The 20,309-nt window shown below is 43.2% G+C and overlaps 2 pseudogenes; both read right to left on the bottom strand.

Annotated features, from left to right (window-relative positions):
- Positions 1-2,296: 2,296 nt before the first annotated feature.
- LOC124616818 lies at positions 2,297-2,414 on the bottom strand (annotated as a pseudogene).
- A 13,335-nt stretch (positions 2,415-15,749) lies between these two features.
- LOC124617436 lies at positions 15,750-15,867 on the bottom strand (annotated as a pseudogene).
- Positions 15,868-20,309: the final 4,442 nt, after the last annotated feature.

The raw sequence follows: 20,309 nt of genomic DNA, 5'->3' as shown, positions 1-20,309 counted from the left end.
ATTCAGCATTGATGAAAGCAGTCGACCCGCATACGAAATAGCGGAGGTTCAAACTATCGATCCAGCCATAGATATTCCGTTGTTCCTCAAAGTCACTTAAGACAACTTCAAAGAACGCCGTTAATTTCCTTCTCCATCATGAAATTTTTACTCTGCAGCGGAGTGTTCGCTGATATGAAAATTCCTGGTAGATCAAAACTGTGTGCCGGACCGAAACTCGAACTTGGGGCCTTTTTTGGCGGGCAAGTGCTCTACCACCTGAGCTACCCAAGCACAATTCACGACCCATCCCGACAGCTTTAATTCCCTCTCCATTCATGCCCTAACTGCAGTATGCTCCGTCCAAAATGATTTGGTTCTCGACGATACGTTAACCGCCTATGTTCGTCGACACCGGTGTCTCACTTTCCATACAAAAAGACGAAGACGAATTACCCGCAGGGCTGTGGGCCAGATGCAAGTTGAGCAAAATTCAGTAAGCACTTGTACTACCTTTCGTGATTGAACTGCAGATTTTAAACTTTCGGTTTGAAGAAACTGCTGACTCACTCATTCCGTGATAGAACGTTGTCGCATTAGGGTCTGAGACTTTTTTTAGCTGTCACTCACTTATACTAACGAACACGTAATGTGCTCCATGTCTGCACTTCTTGTTTCGTTATACGACTGTAGAAGAAATGTGTATCTAACATTACACCTCGTATACAGAACTGCTGTCACTACAAGAGATGGTAAATGGGAATTAGCCCGCCCATGTGGCCGAGCGGTTCTAGGCGCTTCAGTCTGGAACCGCCCGACCGCTACGGTCGCAGGTTCGAATCCTGCCTCGGGCACGGATGTGTGTGATGTCCTTAGGTTAGTTAGGTTTAAGTACTTCGAAGTTCTAGGGGACTGATGACCTCAGATGTTAAGTCCCATAGAGCTCAGAGCCATTTGAACCAAATGGGAATTTTGTCATCGGCAAAAGAGTTAGTCAACGATTCTGGGGACTTTAGGCTATAATTATGTTTCACTCTTTGGTGAAAGGATAAAACAGTGATTGTGATGAACTATCGCTACTGGTCGGTTTACATTATTAATTAAAGTAGATACTTTCATTACATTGGTAGCGATGCTAAAGACGGGATCGAAATTAGTTCCCCATCTGCCATATTCCTGACTATTAGCTCTGTTTCGTCTCTGCCTGTACTGCATTTTTCTAGAGTTAAGTGGTTCTGAAAACAGGATTCATGAGGTAAATTAACAAGCTGCTTCATGGCAGAGGTAGCACGGTTGCCGGGCCAGTCGTTAACGTGGTGTCAGATTCACTACTACCAGCCAACTGTTTAATTGCTGATATTTAATGTTTTAAAACTACTAAAATAGAAAACTAAACAACGCTGCATTGCAGTGTCAAGGGAAATTACAAAAAAGTGAGGAATTGGATCATAAATTCTTACCAGAGCGTCTCAGATATAGCTGCCAACTTGGTATTCTGTAAATGGTAATTGGGGAAGAAGTCAATATTACAAATAGCTAAGCGACAATGATAGTCAACAAGTAATTTTTTCGTCTTAGGAGTACTGTCGTTAGCGCAAGGAAAATAATTTTAATAACATTAGAACCAACTTTTAATTGATTTTTTGTTGTTCCGGTAAATTGTACCTGAAATAAAGAGAAATTTGCCTGTTGACAGACTGCACATTCAGTAGCTGGACAAGACAACACTGTCAGAGAAGTGTTGACGATATTAATGTCGGCCACTATTAGACTAAGTGCTGTTCTCATGCCAGTGTATTGGGAAAAGTAAACCAGTTGTTTATGCACATACAAACATTAAACACCGATAAAAACATAAAATGGGTATTGCTGTGCGCTGTGAGATCCGCATCAGATAGGATTGATGGAGGACATCGAAAAATTTCAAAGAAGGTCAGCTCGTTTTGTATTATAGCGAAGTGGTGAGAGAAAGTCATAGATATGATGCACGAATTAGGGTGGCAGTCATTAAAACAAAGGCGTTTTTCTCTGCGATAGGACTTTCTCAGTTTTCCAGTGCGTTGTTCCAGAGTCGAGCGCAGAGAAGTAGCTTAAAGGCGTTTCTATGAACCCTCTCTCCTCCCGAACAGGCCATGAAGGCCCAAAGCCACCGACCGGCCGCCGGGTCATCCTCAGACCATAGGCGTCACTGTATGCGGAGGGGCATGTGGTCAGCACTTCGCTCTCCCGGCCGTATGTCAGTTTCCGAGACCGGAGCCGCTACTTCTCAATCAAGTAGCTCCTCAGTTTGCCTCACAAGGGCCGAGTGCACCCCGCCTGCCAACAGCGTTCGGCAGACCGGATGGTCACCCATCCAAGTGCTAGCCCAGCCCGACAGCACTTAACTTCGGTGATCTGACGGGAACCGGTGGTACCACTGCGAAAAGGCCGTTGGCGATGACCCCTCTGCCAGGCACTTAATTGTGAACTGCATAGTAATCGATGTAGATGTATTAATTCGTACAGCGACGAGACTCTAAAAAGAACAGCTCTGTCCTTACTTGTGCGACTCCGCACTGCATAACACGGACTACGTAATCCTAAAATAGCTATGTCAGTGTTTAAATGACTCTTCTCTCAGTGCCTGTTCCCTTTAGTAAGAAAGAACCAAGAGGATAAGGACTAATGTCACAGTTTTTGCTCAACTCTTACAAAGATATACATACTACTCGACGATTTCCTAACGGTGCAGCTATTGCAAGTTGACTCAAATGGCTCTGAGCACTATGGGACGCAACATCTGACGTCATCAGTCCCCTAGACTTAGAACTACTTAAACCTAACTAACCTAAGGACATCACACACATCCTTGTCCGAGGCAGGATTCGAACCTGCGTCCGTAGGAGCAGCGCGGATCTGGACTGAAGCGCCTAGAACCGCTCGGCCACAGCGGCCGGCTGTTTCAAGTAACCTGCTTTCTCATGACGATAACCAAACGTACTTTCAGCTGCGTTATCTGATGTATATAAGGAAAACATAGCAGTCCCCACAATTCGGCCTTTGTTTCAATACACCTCTGTTTCATTTTGGAAAATGTTTCAATTCAAGCTACACAATGCGCCATGTTATAACACTTTTCTAGTCTATTAACGTTTTAACAAAAGTATAAAGAATTTTAGACATGGCAGTGATCTGCTATCCCACTGACAACACTCATTTCCTTACGCTAAAGTAATCGAGTAAAGAAAGACATGATAGTGGAACATATTCTCAGTACGAGCTGTGTTTAATTTAATATTTATCGTTGCAAACCACACCTTTGGGTCGGCAGATATTTGAATTTTAATGAAGCGAGCGCAATAGAATTCGCTAGAGCGCGTGTCGGCCGCGTCCGACCATTTTATAGTTGAAGTCACGAACGATGGTGGTCCAATTTAGGCTTCTTCTGCGCACCTACGTCACGTGTACTCCAACAGCCAATGAGCGTTCAGTAGCGTTCTGAGCGCTCTGCTCTGAATGCCATAGATAATGTGAGCATTAAACGTGATTTTAGCGAGTTGTTTAGTGAATTTCTATTTCATTTCTTGTGAGTTGTCATTGCTGATGGTGGTAGTAAGTGATAAATTCAGCATAAGCAAGCGAGAGATATAATTTGTAGGATATATGCTTCCTACAAGCGGAAGGCACGCTCATGCGTATACCGCAACTGTTGCTTGGAATCGTCAACGATGCCACTGCCGTCCGTGCCTCGACATGCGCGAACCGCCATCGTTCATAGAACGGTCTTTAGTACTGAGAGCTGCCAAACGCTTAGAGAAAAGGCAAGTCACCCATGACGGGGCCGGAGCGAAGCATTAGGCGGATTCCGGACTTTTGGTGCGGGAATACTACCGGAAGACAGTAAAAACTTAAGCAGTTCGTAGGGAAAGACATTCCTCAGCCATGAACGATGGGAGACGCAAAAGTAGTCCATCCAGTAAAGTACGTTTTTGTCAAGGTACCAGGATTGTAAAATTAATTTAGCAGTGTGACTAGAGAGTGGGTACTTTATGAACCAGTTTGCAGCATAATCATCTCAAAATTGCATAAATTACGAGAAGTGATGTGTCTTACGTCACAAATGGCTAAAAAGCGATGAGTAGGGGCCGTAGGGCCTTTTTCGAGGCAGAACGTTATGGGAATTGACTGAAGACAGACCTGTAACCGGTGGAGGGTTCACGTCAGTGGTGCAATAAAGCTTTTTGATCATTCATCGTATGTTGTCAAACACAAAATATGAAAAATGACCTAGGAAATGACTTTAATTGGTGTTTTGAAGCTACATTTTTGACTATGACACCTCTACCTTGCCGATGGTAAACAGGACGCTGTTTGTTATCCTGTTGTAAATTTTCTTAGTGTTGCATTAAATAGTCGCTGATTACCATTTTGATCGTAGCTGTGGGAGGCCATTTTTATCGTCTTGTATAACAGGGTGCGCGGTAGCCAAGCAGACACAGAACTAGCTAGGCGTTTTCTTTTCTAAACACTGCGTGGCAGAAGTATCATTCTGATCTCAGATGTGAGTCGCTAGTAACTTAAATGCAAAAGTGTTTGTTGTCAATCGGAATTACGGTTACCGTAGAGTCTCTGGGATTTATGGTGCGTGGCAGTTGTATCTTGCATTTGACTTGTTACTACTGCACACCAAACTGTCAGGAGGACGAAGGGGCTCAACAATATAGTGTTTTTACCAGAATTGGATGTGGAGTACGACCCTCTTCCTGAATTGGGTTAATACAAAGAGTACCGGTAACTATGCCACACCAGTTGGCGCGGAGCAGACCTGGTACGAGCGGTTAGAGAGAAAGTGCAGATGGGCTACGAACCCACATACCCAGAATGTAGATCTCTGTTATCATTCGATCATGCACTACTGTTATTAGTCCACTTAACGCCCGGAGACAGCGCATTCTGACGTGCATTGCTGATGTGAAACTTCCCGGCAGATTAAAACTGTGTGCCGGACCGAGACTCGAATCTGCCAGGAAGCTTCATATCAGCGCGCACTCCGCTGCAGCGTGAAAATCTCATTTCTTCCTAAAGTTAAGGCAGATGTTGAACACTAGTAGATTTGTCTGGGCCAGTAATGCCCATTTTTCCAGTGCTAATCTGCCTTTCAAGTCCTTGCTACGACCATCAAGACATATTTTGCTGTATAGATAACTAATTTCCTTAACTTTGCTTACTTTGTGACCCCCAGGCTGTGGCTAAGCCATGTCTCCGTCATATCCTTTCTTTCAGGAGTGCTAGTTCTGCAAGGTTCGCAGGAGAGCTTCCGTAAAATTTGGAAGGTAGGAGACGAGATACTGGCAGAAGTATAGCCGTGAGGACGGGGCAACAGTCGTGCTTGGGTAGATCAGATGGTACAGCACTTGCCCGCGAAAGGCAAAGGTCCCGAGTTCGAGTCTCGGTCCGGCACACAGTTTTAATCTGCGAGGAAATTTCATATCAGCGCACACTCCGTTGCAGAGTGAAAATCTCATTCTGGATTGCTCGTCTGTTTTCGGCGTATTCCACCTATCTGTTGCAGATCGATACACTGGTTAGTCATAGCTATGCAGGTTGAGACTTTTCACGGTAGTGCAGTTCTGGGTAAGCAAGTATGATGTTGCAAGTTGAGGCAACATATCCACCCTTTGTGTACTACAGTTGTGAAATCCGTGTTTGGATACGTTATTTTGTTCATGGTACACTGCTTCTGGGGTTGCTTCTATGGTGGACTCATGCGTACTGTAGACAGTGGAATTGCGCTTAATGTATGTGCTACGTATAATCAGCAGTCAGCAGCGGAAATGGTAAGTATCGTTATGCGTATAGCTGGGTACGAAACTCTATTTCCATTTTTTATTTAGCAATCATATAGTAAATTTTGGATTCATGGTTGTGCAGCAAACAACGACCAAACTACGAGTAAATCTTCTTGTTCCATTATGGTAAAAAACAACAAAGTCTATCATGCTGCATCTAATAACTAAACTTACAATTCTAGGAAATCAATTTCTGGAGCGACACCACTATTGCGATTATAAGCAAGATACGATGAATACTTGTTGTTACAATGAGATAAAGTCTAAACTTATGCAATGTATGCAATGGCTGAAATTTGAAATGCAAATTTGATTGTTGTGAAATCGTACCTACTTAGTCAAGTAATTTAACCTACACTACTGCTGTTTTAATTCCTGTCACTTCATATGCACATAAACCAGAAAAATGAAGGTAATGTGTTCCCCCTCCGTTGGCACTTGTATTTTAAAGTTTTGAGTTGAACTGTCAGTTGATGCCCAACTTCGGCATAGGCTTTAACTCAACTAACGCTGAATTTTGTTTCCCAATATTGAATTCTGGTGAGAGAGTTTCTATGTTTATTAACTGGTATTTGTAACAGTTCTCATTCCTACGTTATTCTTCATCTTAATTACAAGATCTTATGATGTCATTAGCTGAAAAAAGTCATAGAATTATGTTAGAAATAAACAAAACCAATAAGCTATCTAGCGCAACGGTCGAGAATCCGGAGTGGGTGAAAACATTTTGTTCGTCCGCGGAGCCAACATTTAAATGGCCATGATACACGGAACAAGACTATGACAGACCGTATGTGCCTATTTTACACCAGCAAATACGTTTGTAAATAACCAATTAGAAACAGGATCCGGTTTTCCAACGTAGTCAGCGTGATTGTATTGTCAACGAACCCGCGTGGCCTTCCAAGAGACACAAGCACAAACGCTAGCCCTTCTGTAATATCACTGACCGTCTTTGGCAACGTGAACTGCCTTCGCCCTTTTTGTAAATAAATTTTAAAGGTATTACTGTTCTTCTGTGTTTTTACTTATACAATGGTCTTGATTCCACTGCGCTTAGTGAGACCAAACTCGCTTTATTTGTTCATGAGACCCAGAAAATATTAGATACAGGCTCCCAGGTAGATGCAATTTTCCTTGACTTCCGGAAGGCGTTCGATACAGTTCCGCACTGTCGCCTGATAAACAAAGTAAGAGCCTACGGAATATCAGACCAGCTGTGTGGCTGGATTGAAGAGTTTTTAGCAAATAGAACACAGCATGTTGTTCTCAATGGAGAGACGTCTACAGACGTTAAAGTAACCTCTGGCGTGCCAGACGGGAGTGTTATGGGACCATTGCTTTTCACAATATATATGTAAATGACCTAGTAGATAGTGTCGGAAATCCCATGCGGCTTTTCGCGGATGATGCTGTAGTATACAGAGAAGATCTGCAGCGGATAGGCACTTGGTGCAGGGAGTGGCAATTGACCCTTAACATAGACAAATGTAATGTATTGCGAATACATAGAAAGAAGGATCCTTTATTGTATGATTATATGATAGCGGAACAAACACTGATAGCAGTTACTTCTGTAAAATATCTGGGAGTATGCTTGCGGAACGATTTGAAGTGGAATGATCATATAAAATTAATTGTTGGTAAGGCGGGTACCAGGTTGAGATCATTGGGAGAGTCCTTAGAAAATGTAGTCCATCAACAAAGGAGGTGGCTTACAAAACACTCGTTTGACCTATACTTGAGTATTGCTCATCAGTGTGGGATCCGTACCAGATCGGGTTGACGGAGGAGATCCAAAGAAGAGCGGCGCGTTTCGTCACAGGGTTATTTGGTAACCTTGATAGCGTAACGGAGATGTTTAGCAAACTCAAGTGGCAGACTCTGCAAGAGAGGCGCTCTGCATTGCGGTGTAGCTTGCTCGCCAGGTTTCGAGAGGGTGCGTTTCTGGATGAGGTATCGAATATATTGCTTCCCCCTACTTATACCTCCCGAGGAGATCACGAATGTAAAATTAGAGAGATTCGAGCGCGTACGGAGGCTTTCAGACAGTCGTTCTTCCCGCGAACCATACGCGACTGGAACAGAAAAGGGAGGTAATGGCACGTAAAGTGCCCTCCGCCACACATCGTTGGGTGGCTTGCGGAGTATAAATGTAGATGTAGATGTAGTGAATGCCAGATTGGAAAGGTAATTCCAAAATTATGCAATTGAAAAGCGAACTGCCGAATATTAATAAATTTTTCCTTATTCCCTTTCCGTTGTGTTCGTTTTTTCCTTGAAATGCAATAATACTGATTTTTTATGCAAATTCTCTCACCTCCATAGTTATAAAATCTATTGCATATTGTTTTCGTTTTTTCTCCATTGAAAAAATATTCTCTAGAGCCATCTAAATATCTTTCGTTCATTTAATTACAGTATATGTTTCGTATTAAGCTAATTTTTAACAGTGCAACAAGAGAAACAAAGAACTTGAATTTGGAATTATTCATAATTCAGTGCTTTTACAATATTAGATGTTTGACAATGCCACCTTCGAGTAGTCAAAGACTGCCGGCCATTGATTCAGACAGTTGTTTGTAAAAAGTAAGAGTTTCGTCGCGACGCATAAACACATTCAGTAGATTTGTACAGAAAATTACGACCGCAGACGCCTTCTGTCAATTACGATACACGGTCAAAATATGCAAGGGATACGCAGTGGTTTTGACACACATAGCGGAGACAGTTCTTAAGTGTTTCATCTTAACGGAATAATTATTTTTAATTTTTAATTAAAATCCTTTCATGACGCACTTCTGTCAGTGCGTCGTCAAATCATAGAAAAGAAAAAAAAGTTTCTTCCGAGAATAGTTGCTTTCTTACACAAATGTAGCTGACAAACTCATTTCCTTATGAAGTATGTATGGAGTAACCGAAATGCATCATATTTAGAGATTAATTTTAAAGATAAACAAAAATTATTTTGTGAAAAGTTACAGACTTCCTAAGGCTGCAGTTTAACTAGCTGATTTTTCATACAATGTATGTTGTCGATTTGTGAATACAGTTTCCATCATCATCAGATATATTTGGCAAGCCAATCATATCTAGATCAATTCAGCAACACACATCCACACGTTGGGAGCCGACAACCACCGGTATCGTGCCATACTGTTGTAGAACGAAGTAAAATTACGTGCAGTTATGGAAAACTCTTTGTTTTACAATGTATGTGAAAACCAAAAAAATTGCAACACTATTTATTTTAACGGTGTCAGTGGCAAACTGTCATTAATTATTACTAATTCCGATCACCTTATCATCTTCAGATCTGATTTATCACGAGTTGTGAAAAGTCAGTTTTTGTAAAAGTATTCAGCCTTAACTGTATATCATCACACGTATTAAAAAATTCAGTGATCTCTAACGACTTAATCCTAACCGCTTGATATAAGGCCCACCTGTTGTACAAATAGCTATTTTTCCATGTAAACCGAAACATGTTTCAGCACCTTTGTGCCATCGTCAGTATTATTTATTCAGTTCTAAATTTTTACGTTATTGGGTTTTACAGGACCTTCCTTACATTGTTGGATCTGGTAGTTTCCCATAGACAGTTGTTGATGAACAGTGACTGGGAACATATCATTTAAAAGTGAAGTTCCCCAAAATATGAGTGGTGTTTGTGTGTGTATTTCAACAACATATGAGAATGTTAACAAGAAGGCGTTTTCAAGAGCCGACTATGGTAAACTGCCAATATCCAGTAATGTGCAGAGGGTCCTACATAACCCAACAATGTAAAAATTAAGAACTGAATAAAGAATACGCACAGACGATATAACAAAAGTGCTGAAACGTGTTTGTTTGCGTACCAGGTGAACCTTATATTGAATAACTTTTTGTGCAAACACGGCTACTGCAAGAGATGCAGAACTAAGCAATCAATAATTATACACACAGTTAACTGTTGGATACTCCAGAAAGCTGTTGTAAGTCTGTTATAATGTCATTCCTTCTGTTTCACAGCTTATGAGTTTTACAAAAATGTTTGACTTTCCGCAAATCGTAATTAATCAGATGTGAAGATGGTTATTAAATGATCGAAACCAATAGTCATTTGTGACAATATGCAGTAGAGGCTCTTAAAATAAATGTATTTTTTTAAAAAACGTACATTTTCGTCATCTCGCGTGACAATATGTCGTCTGTTATCGGAAAGAATTGTTCGATCATGTCTGAAAATTTTACAATCGTCCAACGAGAAGTCCAAACGGGAAACGGATCTTTATTTATTGTACGTGAAGTTTAGAACTGAAGTACCAATCCTCAAGATCAGTTCGTTGTAACTTTCAGAAATTCTCGAGAAAATCGACTTTGAAATCTTCCGAATGTCTTTAATAGCCTTAAGTATGATTTTCGACTGGCAGCGTGGCAGAATGTTCGCTTGCACTGATGGGGAGAACTAAGTCCGATTCCGAGGTGATGAAAAGTTTTTAGAGAAAGCTCCCTGTTCCGCGAGCATTTCCACGGAGTTTAAAAAACTGAAAGATTAAAAAAAAGCAACAAAGAAATGAGTTGTGCTCCATAGTGGGAACTGCAGGAGTGTCGTTTTTGTCGTTACTGTTTTTCGTTTGTCTTCCGCTCAGTTCGAACACCTTCATCATCTAAAAATAACGTTCAGCAAGTAAATGCTAATTAGTACTTATCCACCTGTCATTTTTATCAAAAATACTGGTCTTATTATTTCTAATTGCATTTTGTACACGAAAGTATAGTCTCTATTTCAAATGTAAAGCCTTAATTACTGATCTACACCGACATTTACACTCCGCAAGCCACCCAACGGTGTGTGGCGGAGGGCACTTTCGTGCCACTGTCATTACCTCCCTTTCCTGTTCCAGTCGCGTATGGTTCGCGGGATGAACGACTGCTGGAAAGCCTCCGGGCGCGCTCTAATCTCTCTAATTTTACATTCGTGATCTCCTCGGGAAGTATAAGTAGGAGGAAGCAATATATGCGATACCTCATTCAGAAACGCACCCTCTGGAAACCTAAACAGCAAGCTACACCGCGATGCAGAGCGCCTCTCTCGCAGAGTCTGCCACTTGAGTTTGCTAGACATCTCCGTAACGCTATCACACTTACCAAATAACCCTGTGACGAAACGCGCCGCTCTTCTTTGGATCTTTTATATAAGATTGTTAACAAAATTTGTTTTAAGTAAAAAACATTACTAATTAACTTTTTTATCTTTAGGTATCCTGTGCTTCACAGAAATACTTGTGGAACGTGCACCTCAGTTTAAAAATTTGCATCATCTGGGAATCGAACCCAGACCTCTTATAGGACACGCGATCATTATACCACAGTGCCAGATTGCTTGTCAAAAAATTAATCTCTCTTTACGGTATTGAGGACGCTCAGAAAAACCTCGAAGTCGATTTTCTCCCGATTTTTTTTTTGTTTTTTGTTTTTTGTTTTAGTTGTATCGAACTGCTTAGAGAAATTGGTATTTGAGGTTCAAACTACACGCATCATAAATAAAAAAAATTAGAAAGTCCAACTGCAGTGTGGTCTCGTCCTAAACGAGACCTGCATGGGCTTTTTAGCCCGCACCGTGAGTTCTCGTGAAGCTGCAAGCTGATGCTGGCGGTGGGAGCTTGGCGCTGCTGACCTGTGTCGGGCCGGCAGTAGTCTAGCGAGGCGAGCGGCGTGCTGCCCGTGCCGCCGCCGTGCTCGTGCAGGTCCCTGGCGAGCACGAGCGGCGCGCAGCCGCACCGGTTCATGGCGGTGGCGAGGGCGCCGCGATCGAACCCAAACTGTGGGCGCAGCGCCGCGCCGCGCCGCTCCGGCTTGGGCTGGGCCGGGCAGGGCCAGCCGCAGGTAGGTCGCGGCTCGTCACGCGATTACTGACTGCCGCAACAGTGGGGAGGTGGCCTGCCCACGCTGCCACGCCACAGGTCCCTCCGCCCTCGCTGGCTTTCCCCTCGGTCGATATCCGAGCGTCCACACCACTCACTCCCGACTCATCCGCGCTGCTCGTCAACCGATTTGGTTCTACGTCGATAGTCTCTGCGCTGCAGTAACATTTTACTTGCTTCTTACAGGATTCCGTAGGCGAGCCCGTTAACGTGAGCTTGTGCCGCGCCGTCCGACTCGTGGATAGCGCCGAACGAGGTTAGTACAGTCGGGAAGACGACAATTCGAATCTACGTCCGCCCAGTCTCATTTACGTTTTTTGCGGTCTTCCTAAATCGCTCCAGGCAAATGTGGGGATGGTTCCTTCGAAATCTCACGACCTATTTGAGTCCCTATCTATCGCTATCGCTTGCGCTTTTGTCCCGCATTTGGCGGGACGGAATCAGCGTACCCCACCCGTCTGCGTCTACTGTAAATCATGGAAAAGTGCGGATGTATTTCAAATGTCTGTGAGTCGTGTAACTGAGGCGGAACGTGGAGACCACTCCGCTATTCACCTAGAGGGATGTGGAAAACTGCCTAAAAACCACATCCAGGCTGGCTGTCACACCGGCCCCCGTCGTTAATCCGGCAGGCGGATTCGATCCGGGGCCGGCGCGCCTACCCGAGTCCAGGAAGCAGCGCATTAGCACTCTCGGCTAACCTGGCGGGTTACCTATTTGAGTCCCTGCACTTGAAGAATTGAGAGAGTGTGCTCCATCACGAATGACCTCGATGTCGACGGCACGTTAAACCAGCCAGATGAAAAACCTTATCAGGGAAGCAATCCTCATCCACAGTAAGTAGACACAAAGGGTGCAGGATATGTCGATGCGTTAGGTTCCTGGTCACCTTTCCTCGGAGTTAACCCCAAAGTCTCTCGAAATCTCTCAGCACACCCAATGGAGACAAAGAGTTGATCATTGCTGTTATCTGTTTCACAGCGACGTTTCTCCTTTCAAGAGCTATACCTTCTTTGGCTACCAGTCTAAATGTCGGAATTCCCATGTTGCCAATGATTATGTTTTGGCAAATTATCCAATAAACAACAAAAAAATCCCGTCGAAGGTTTCTACCCCTAATCTCATTGTCAAAACATCCACTAAGCTATGCAGTACCATCCATTACGAAAGCACACATGACTTTAGAATCTAGTTAAGCACATTATTATAAAGTAGTGAATGAAGTTCAGATCTATACTACTTTAGACTGATATGTTTAACTAAAATGAAGTTATGTCGCTGTCGTAATGGATGGCATTACATGCCTTAGTGGATGATTTGATAACGAGCTTAAAGCTTATTGTGTTGTGGTCTTCACTCCTGAGACTGGTTTGATGCAGCTCTCCATGCTATTCTATCATGTGCAAGCCTCTTCATCTCAAAGTAACTACTGCAACCTACATCCTTCTGAATCTGTTTACTGTATTCATCGTTTGGTCTCCCTCTACGATTTTTACCCTCCACCCTTCCATCCAGTACTATATTGGTTACACCTTGATGCCTCAGAATGTCTCCTACCAACCGACCCCTTCTTCTTGTCAGATTGTACCACAAATTTCTCTTCTCCCCAATTCTATTCAGTAACTCCTCATTTATAACGTGATCTACCCATCTAATCTTCTGTGGCACCACATTTCAAATGCTTCTATTCTCTTCTTGTCTAAAATGTTTGTCGTTCATGTTTCACTCCCTAAAAATACTTTCAGAAACGACTTCCTGACACTTAAATTTATACTCGATGTTAACAAATTTCTCTTCTTCAGAAACGCTCTCCTTGCCATTGCCAGTCTACATTTTATATCCTCTCTACTTCGACCATCATCAGTTGTTTTGCTTCCCACATAGCAAACTTTAAGTGTCTCATTTCCTATTCTAATTCCCTCAACATCACCTGATTTAATTAGACTACATTCCATTGTCCTCGTTTTGCTTTTGTTGATGTTCATCTGATATCCTCCTTTCAAGACACTGTCCATTCTGTTCAGCTGGTCTTCCAAGTGCTTTGCTGTCTCTGACAGAATTACAATGTCATCGGCAAACCTCAAAGCTTTTCTTTTTTTCCCTGGTCTTTAATTCCTACCCCAATTTTTTCTTTTGTTTCCTTTTCTGCTTGCTCAATATACAGAATGAATAACGTCGTGGATAGGCTACAACCCTGTCTCACTCTCTTCTCAACCACTGTTTCTTTTTCGTGCCCCTCGATTCTTATAACTGACATCTAGTTTCTGAACAAATTGTAAATGGCGTTTCGATCCCTGTATTTTACCTCTGCCACCTTTACAATTTGAAAGAGTTTTCCAGTCAACACTGTCAAAAACTTTCTCTACGTCTACAAATGCTATAAACGTAGGTTTGTCTTTGCTTTACCTCTCGTATGCGAGATGTCGTAGGGTCAATATTGCCTCGCAGTGTTCCCACATTTTTCCGGAAATCAAACTGATCTGCCTCAAGGTCGGCTTCTACCTGTTTTTCCATTCTTCCGTAAAGGATTCGCGTTAGTGTTTTGCAGCCGTGACTTATTAAACTGAAGAAAACTAATGTTCCAACTTTGATAGTTTCTTACAGTTTATTGCATAATTTGGTATACACGCAGTTTTTGACTTCATGCCTTCTAGAGTCCTGGAAATCAGTAAAGCTTCGATTCTGAATAAATGTCATTATACATTTACTTCTACAGTGGATGGACATATATAAGGAAACATCACAATCAGAAAACATTACCATACCTAATACTGTATAGTACCTAATACTGTGTAGCAAATCCGTAGGCATTCAAAACAACTTTCAGTCGTCCCGTAGTAGTTAAACACAGGTACTCTATGGTTTTCAAAGGAATTTTGTACCATTTCTTCTGCAAAATCTTGGCAAGTTCAAGTAACAATGACAGAGATGGACAGAGACAACGTACCGTTCTCTCCAAAGTAGGTCACAAGTAAAAAAAAAAAAAAAACTGAGATCTGGTGATTATTGTGGCCAGAGGAGATGCAACAATTTATCCTCCTGCTCTGGACGATGCGAGCTGTGTGAACAGGGGAAATGTAGTCTTGGTTCACAACGTAACTACTGGGGACAAACATTGTATCATGGGATGTACCTGATCAGGCAAACTCGCTACATAGCCCTTGCAGTAGCGCGACCATTGAGCCAATGCAGTACCATGATGTGGGTGCCAAACTCACCGAAACCCCACCATGTTTCACTCTTGAGACGTAGACTCGGTCAGAAGCTGGAAATAATATGAAACAAGACCCGTCCGATCAAATAAGTATCTTCCATTGCTGCACTGTTAAGATTTTGTGATTTCAGCATTAGATTATCTTTTAACGCCCAATTGCATTGCTGATCAGTGGTTCTGGAATTCCAGCTCGCTCTGCAGTTCCATCCTTATAGAGCTCCTTCGTGTTGTTCTGCCACTGACTGGGTTCGCGAGTGCGATTCTGCAGTGACTTTTTCAGCTGTTTTTCGTCACAATTCTCTCCATTGACCGTGTGGCATGGTCACTCAACATACACTTTCGCTCGCGTTGTGACGTAATGGACGTTGTTTCTCCGATTTCCCTGCGAGGCATTAATCTTCGATTCGGTGCCTCTAGAATCAGCAAACAATTCATCTGATTTCAGAAGGACCAATCACACGAGCACTAACAATTTGCCTTCGATCGGATTCGCTTAGCTCCGACACAGTGCAGTCACAACTAAACAGAACATTGTTCTTACCAGACCGACACTTGCAACGTACTGAGAACACTGTACGGATGTCATCCGTGGTCAACACCAGCAGGCTGGCTCTCCGTCCGAACAGGCCTTGGAAAGCCCAACGGTACTGACCGGCCGCCGTGTCATCCTCAGCCCACAGGCGTCACTGGATGCCGATGTGGAGGTGTATGTGGTCAGCACACCACTCTCCAGGCCGTCCGTCAGTTTACGAGACCGGAGACGCTACTTCTGTCAAGTAGCTCCTCAGTTTGCCTCACCAGGGCTGAGTGCACGCTGCTTGCCAACAGCGTTCGGAAGACCAGATGGTCACCCATCCAAGTGCTAGCCCAGCCCGACAGCGCTCAACTTCGGTGATCTAACGGGAACCGGTGATACCACTGCGGCAAGGCCATTGGCAGGCTTGGCTAGAATTTGCATTTATGTTCAAGAATGCATTTCTGACGGTGTTTCCATATCTTTGTCCAGCTCTCTATATTTACATACATACTTCCCAAGCCGCCATACGGTGCATTGCGGATGGTAACTCGTACCACTGCTACTGGATAATGAAAACAGTTTTCTGCCTCATTTTGCCACTACGCGTTTCGGTGGTTGACACCGTCATCTTAATGTGCAGAATTGTACAGTTACATAGTGTCAGTGAAGAGCACAGACGCTTTTCATTAACGCCAGCTATGTGACTGAACGATTCGACACCTGAAGATAATGGTGTGAATGCTCGAAACGCATAATGGCAAAATAAATGACTGACACGAAAGCTACTTTATTTATCAACTGTTTTGTTTATCAAGAGTCGCAGTCCTCACTATGTAGTTCTTTATGGACGAAATATTCAGTACCACTACTAGTCACTATTACACTCGATAATGGAGCCAAGGAAAAACGACTGTCTGTATGCCTATGTACGAGCCCCAGTATGTCACAGTTTTCCATCGCGGTCCTTGCACGAAATGTATATTGGAGGCAGTAGAACTGTTATACAATCAGACACAAATGCCAGTTCTTCATATTTTATCAGTGGTGTTTCTCGAAAACATCGTCTTCCCTCCAGGGATTCCACCTGAGTTCACGAAGCGTTTCCGTAATACTCACGTGTTCATCGAACCTACCAGTAACAAATATAACACACAGCCTCTGAATTGTTTCGATGTCTTCCTTTAGTCCCATTGGGTGAGGATTCGAAACACTCAAACAATACCCAAGAATTGGTCGCACCAGGGCTCTACATATAGTCTCTTTTCTAGATGAGTTACAGTTTTCTAAAATCCTCCCAGTAAACCGATATAGACATTTCGCCTTCCCTACTACTGACCATTTCATTACGCTTTGTTACGTTACGATTAGATATTTATTGCACGTGACAGTGCCAAACAGCAGACCACTAACATTGTATTCGTACATTACAGAACTGTTTTTCGTACACATCTGCATTATCTTACATTTCCTACATTCAGAGTCAGCTGAATGTAATCACATGAACTAAAAATTTTGTCTAAGTCATTTTGTACCCTTCTACAGTCATTCAAAGACGATCCTTACAGTTACACTACGTCATCATCTGCAAAGTGTAACTAATAGCTGCTCACCATATCCGTCAGATTATTTCCGTATGCAGAGGACAAAAGCGGTCGTATCACACCTCCCGTGGGGCACTCCAGCTGAACACTCGCCGTCCGGGACAACGTGGTGGGTCCGATTACTTAAGAAGTCTTCGAGACACTCACATGTCTGGGAACCTATTACATATGCTCGGACCTTTGTTAACAGTCTACTGTGGGCAATGTGCCAACCGCTTTTCGGACTCTAGGAATATGGAATACGGCTGTTGCCCTTCCTCGCATGATATCCAAGCTAAAAGCCATAGGCCCAGTATTTTTGCAGCCCCACCATAACTTACATTTTGGTGTTAAATCATTAGCAACGGCGACCGAAGAGTTACGATCTGCCAACAATGTACTAAAAGACAAGGCGGAGGAGTTGAGGATATTCAGACCGTCTTCTTGTTTGGTAGCCACCATTTTCATCCACAAATCTTCCATTAAAATTCGCTAGACTGAACGCAGGGTAGCTCCACACAACTCCGCAACTTGTTTAGTGGTTCATAGTCAATCTTCAAAGACGATTTCAAGAATATTTCCCACATTCTCATAGGGTGGGTCGTAGGAGCGAGATTTGTCTGCAACAGGATGTTTCACCGCTTTTTAAATGGAAGACCACATGAGTACTAGGATTTTCTCCACCACATCACTCTTGTTGGCTCTTTTTAACATTTAGAGTTCCTGTGTCAGTTTTTCCGTGTTCTGTTCACGAGAATCAGCCAATACGGAAACGACGAATACACGCAATAGTTCCCACAAAAAAATTCGCGTAAACCAAACGGAACATAACTTACCGAGGATGTAAGGCTTATTAACTGGGGTACGGTTGGTCTGTAAGCTTCAAGCGGCAGAACGTGATACTACAAAGCTCCGTCCACCGCACCAGTTTTTTTTTTTTTTTTTGATACTCCTCATGCTATAGGGAATTCGGTATTTAACGTTAAACAGACATTGGCAAAAGATTCCGGATTAGTCCCCCATTCGGTTCACTGTACGAAGAGGGACCGGGCGGTGGAGGCGGTTGGGGGGGGGGGGGGGGCGAGGATCACCAAGAGGGAGTTGAGACATAAAACAGTCAAAATCCACCGAAAGACTAAAATTAAACTGGTCAGAGCCTGAAATGTCTCAGATTTGTAAGTGCTATGAATATAGCATGAATATAGATTACCCGAAAATGGAAGCACAAACTCTGAATCTAGGTGTAAAGGGAATCAGTGAAGTGAAATGGAAAGAACATGAAGATTCCTGGGTGGTGAGTGCAGGGTAATATCAGTAGGACGATAAAATAGTGTACTGGGAGTAAGATATTTATTCTTTTGCTTTGCGTCATCAGTCTTCGAACTGGATTGATACGACCCACAACAATTTGCTACCCCGTGTCAACCTCTTCATCTGTGCGTAGCAATTCCACCCAACGTCCTCAGTTATTTGCTGGATGTATTCCAGTCTCTATCTTTTCCTAATGGTTTTACCCTCTACAGCTCACTCTGCTATCATGCCAGTTATTCAAAAAATGGTTCAAATGGCTCTGAGCACTATGGGACTCAACTGCTGTGGTCATCAGTCCCCTAGAACTTAGAACTACTTAAACCTAACGAACCTAAGGACGTCACACACATCCATGCCCGAGGCAGGATTCGAACCTGCGACCGTAGCAGTCGCACGGTTCCGGATTGCGCGCCTAGAACCGCGAGACCACCGCGGCCGGCGCCAGTTATTCCCCGATATTTTAACATTTGTCCTATAATCTACTTCCTTCTTCTAGTTATTGATTTCCGCATGTTCCTCTTTTCGTCGATTCTGTGGATAGCCACATTTCTCAGTTCACTTAATTTTCAACATCCCCCTATAGCACAACATCTCAGACGCTTCGCTTCTCTTCGTTTCTTGTTTTTCCACACGTATATTCTCTGACATTTCATCTGCAAACTAATTCATCTGCAAACTAATTCCGATGACTGATAGCAGTAGATTCCTTGTTTTTCGGGAATTCCCTCTTTACCTGTTCTAGTCTGCTCTTTATGCCTTCCTTGCTTCGTCCGTCACGTGTTTTTTTATTTCTTTCGCCTACCGTGGGGCCCCCAATTTTGGTTTGTCGCTAATATAATTTCTTCTACTCATCATTATTTTCGTCTTTCTACGGCTTGTCCGCAGCTCGTGATCTCGCGGTAGTGGTCTCGCTTCCCGAGCACGGGGTCCCGGGTTCGATTCCCGGCGGGGTCAGGGATTTTTCTTGCCTCGAGATGACTGGGTGTTGTGTCGTCTTCATCATCATCATTCATCCCCATTACGGTCGGAGGAAGGCAATGGCAAACCACCTCCACTAGGACCTTGCCTAGTAAGGTGGCGCGGGTCTCCCGCGTCGCCCCCCTACGCTCTGTAAAGGAGTATGGGACTCATCATCATCACGGCTTGTTATAAGCCATAACCTGTGCTGGTTACACTGTTCATTCCATTCAACAGATCCTACTATTCGTCTTACATTCACCGAGAATGGTAGTTGCGAATCTTATCAATGGTATCCTTTCACGCTGAATTTTAATGCTGCTCCTGAAACTTCCTTTCTTTCCGTAATTGCCTCTTCGATGATGGCGCAGTGGTTAACACAATAGACTCGCATTCGGGAGGAGACGGTTAGAATTTACGTCCGGCCATCTGTATTTAGATTTTCGGCTCCATGTAAATGTCGGGATGGTTCCTTCCCTATCCTTTGGTAAACCGAGCTTCTCCTCCGTCTGTGATGTCCTTGCTGTCAACGGGAAATTAAACTAACCTTCCTTTTTTGTTGTTGTAGACTACATATTGTCTATTACCACTCAATCATTATAACTTACTCCTATTTTTCTCAGAATTTATAACAACTCGCACCATTTTACACTTTCGTGATTTTTCTAGGGTTTTGCTTCTGGTACCAACTGCCTTAGAACAGCCCCTCTGGTGCATAGACACACACACATCTTGTAGAATTCAAGTTGGTAAGGTAGGTTGGGGAACTGAGAACAGGAGAAACTTTGGCCACTAGTGAACGTTCAAACGACACCACGTGCTACCCTGACGATCGGAAAAGTATGGGAAACGGAAAGCCATCATGGCTGCTAGGAAGACTGCTGCCCTCGTCCATAAATAAAGAAAATTCCTAGCGCCAAACTCCTCTCACAGATCAGTGTGAGACAAACTGTAAACATCGTCAAATGAATTAGACAACCCATATAAATTATTAACAAGGCCTGAATTATTGTA

The sequence above is a fragment of the Schistocerca americana genome, chromosome 5 (genome assembly GCF_021461395.2).
Source record: "Schistocerca americana isolate TAMUIC-IGC-003095 chromosome 5, iqSchAmer2.1, whole genome shotgun sequence".
Classification (NCBI taxonomy): Eukaryota; Metazoa; Arthropoda; class Insecta; order Orthoptera; family Acrididae; genus Schistocerca; species Schistocerca americana.
This window is presented reverse-complemented; position numbering and strand designations above follow the sequence as displayed.